This window comes from Salvia splendens, chromosome 2 (genome assembly GCF_004379255.2).
Source record: "Salvia splendens isolate huo1 chromosome 2, SspV2, whole genome shotgun sequence".
Taxonomy (NCBI): domain Eukaryota; kingdom Viridiplantae; phylum Streptophyta; class Magnoliopsida; order Lamiales; family Lamiaceae; genus Salvia; species Salvia splendens.
In genome coordinates this window covers 8,022,109-8,025,337 of record NC_056033.1, presented here as the reverse complement: position 1 = coordinate 8,025,337, position 3,229 = coordinate 8,022,109, and the positions used below count along the sequence as shown (strand labels likewise).

At 30.3% G+C, this 3,229-nt stretch overlaps 1 non-coding gene across 1 annotated transcript; it reads left to right on the top strand.

Moving 5' to 3' along the window:
• The first annotated feature begins 3,156 nt into the window (after positions 1-3,156).
• On the top strand, positions 3,157-3,229 carry TRNAE-CUC. The gene has a single exon. It is a non-coding gene; the product is annotated as a tRNA-Glu (tRNA).

The following is a 3,229-nucleotide window of genomic DNA, read 5'->3' as shown; positions in this document are numbered from 1 at the left end:
ATTAACATTATCTGTGAATGAATAATTTTAATTTTTATAAGTCAAGAGTTGTCATGGGTAATAAAATTGACAGGTCAACAATTGCACCAATAATATCTTAAGAAATAGACGTCGGAACAATGTTTAAAAAAGCAAATATAACATTATAGTTGAAAGTAATATTTAAAAAATACCAATGCAAACTTCTTTAGTAACATTCAAGGAAATGTTCCTTGAAACCTAATGCCTGCAAAAAAGAGTAGCAATCAAATGTTTTAGCTGAATAACTAAAAAAATCTTATATAAGATAAGTAATGACAAAAGACAATATATCACACGAACGATCATGGAAATATTTTAAGGTGACAACATTTGATTTGTCTCCATGCAAGGTAATTTATAAACACAAACATATCGTACTCTAATAACTGGCGGAGTTATGATAGGCTGTAGATCATTGAGGAATGTAAATTTTATAATTTCAAATTTCTTCATCCTGTAAGAACATAACAACAAATATTCTTTAGGAGAAGACAGTGAATAAGTGAGTTAGTAGCTAGCAAATCCATCTATTTATAGCTATAGATTTTGAGTTGTATCTAGATGTCTCACTTTGTAACGGCGGACAAATCAATTTTTAATTTTGTATATAAAAATATTATTAAAAATATTATTAAATATATTTTGTAACGTCGTTTCTCATCAGGTCTCTATATGTATTTTATCACTTGATGGAGAAAACAAAAAAAATGTTTTCTGTATTACGTCATGGATATACATCTAAACCTTTAATTCGGTTCCAAAAGTTAATTTGTAGTTAATGCAAGCAATTGATATCATCATAAATTTATAAAGGTTACATCATTTATATTATAATAATTTAACTTATTCTAATTAATGGATAATGGTTTCAATAATTATTGAGAAAAATCGGTTACATCATTATGAATTGTATAACTGTATCACAAATTCATTCCATAACTTACAAATATTTTAAAGAATATTTTAAAATAAGGTCAAAATTTATAAATATTTTAAAATAAGGCCAAAACTCGCCTTTTATATATATGTACAAATATAATTAATATAACCAACATTTCTTAATTGATTGAATAGACATTAATTATCTAATTATATATGTATAGATATGATTAATGTAACTAACATTTCTTAATTGATTGAATAGACATTAATTATCTATGTACATCATTATGAATTATATAACTATCACAAATTCATTCCATAACTTACAAATATTTTAAAGAATATTTTAAAATAAGGTCAAAATTTATAAATATTTTAAAATAAAGCTAAAACTCGACTATATATGTATGGATATGATTAATGTAACCAACATTTCTTAATTGATTGAATAGACATTAATTATCTATTTATGTATGTATAGATATGATTAATGTAACCAGCATTTCTTAATTGATTGAATAGACATTAATTATCTATGTGCAATGTTTGATTTGTTAGGAATTCTTGTATTCATCTAATTAGTGCAGCGGAAATTGCATACAAGAATAACAGATCTAGATTCATAATCATATTGCAAGTTGAGCATGTAAAACACAACGGAACTAAATCTTACTTGTTGTGTTGTTTTCTTCTACGATTGAATCCTACAAGTTGAATCCACTACTATCGAGGTCCACGTGCAATCCAATCCGATGCATGAACTATCCCGGTACAATTGCTACGTATTTTCTCTCTACTGTTATGCTATTTCTCATGCCCCACAATGGAGAATAAATAATAATTATATAGATGAAGAGTAACTAGGGTTCCATGATTGTTGGGCTTATGGACTAATATAATTGTTGTCCAACTATAATTACTTAATCCATATTAATCTAATTTAGCTCATTTCCTTTCATGATTATTGGATTGAACTATTTGAATAAACTTGACTGGATCCTTACTTATTCGAGAAAAATATCATGTGAATATTTTGTGAGGGGTCCGAAACTTTCCTTAACATCATAAGAACGTATTTGACTGCTCTTTTATGGAGTAGTACTACTCACAGTCCCGAAAAAGTTCTAGCTCGTTATACAAAAAGTAGGACCGTTTTGTTTTGCTTAAATTGTAAACTCACAACTCGTGATTAAAATGTTAAATACTTATTTTAGGGGCTATTGTTATAATTTTATATTCATGGAATAAGGTTGTCACACCTTGTGCCCAACTTTTGGTTTGATTTGTCCTATGAAAACTTAACACCAGGGACAGACTTTTCAGATTCGGAGTTCCCGGAGTTGCAGATGATCTGTGTGTTTTTTTCAAGGAAGAGCGAAAGACTATCAATCACATCATGTTTGGGTGTAAATACTCAGCATCCTGTGGAATTTTGTTGTAACCAATGGAATCTCGCCTTCAGCTTGTCCGAAGACCCGATCTTGTGCTTTCTCACTTGGATGGATACACCTTTCTACAAGTTTGATTAGATGATTTTGACATCCCTTTTCTATGTGATTTCGTGGTCCATATGATGGATTAGAAACAAAGTAGTTTTCCAAAATTTTGAACTAAATTGGGATGTTGAAAAAAGACTCATTTTTTGGAGACTGGCTTTTGGATTAAAGGGTGGTGCCCGAACTTTCCTTTCCTACCAGGAGAAATGTGTGACGAGCTAGTCAAAGCTAGAAGATGGGCTGGAAATGATCAAAGAATCAATACCACTTGCCAAATGTTACAAAGGTGAACTTCATCTCGCCTCTTTGCTTACAGTTGGGATAGTTCTAGGCTTTTGGCAGTGGTGTTTCTTTTTCCTTTTTGTTGCTTTCTTTGTTGGGGGTAGGTGTATTGGTCGGGGTCTTGGTGTTCGTTTCTTGTGTGTCTTTGTTTTTTGGCTCAATTTTTTTGGTTGGACTGAAACTCTTTGCTCGCTATTGGTGGTTTGAGCCTTTTATTTAATAAAAAAAACATGTAATATGATCAAATACAGATTTTTTTAGAAAAATTGATAGTATTTGTTTATCGGGGTAAAATTTTGAAATACACAAAAATATACACTTGAATAAAAAATTTATAGGTATTAAATTTTATAGGTATGAAAAATGATTCAACCACTTTTATATTCTCTGCATCCATTCAACAAATTGATACCAGATTCAACTGCAGTATTTTTGTATATGTTATGAAAAATTGAGTTGAAAGATCAGCATGTAATCCGTTGTAGTCTAGTTGGTTAGGATACTCGGCTCTCACCCGAGAGACCCGGGTTCAAGTCCCGGCAACGGAA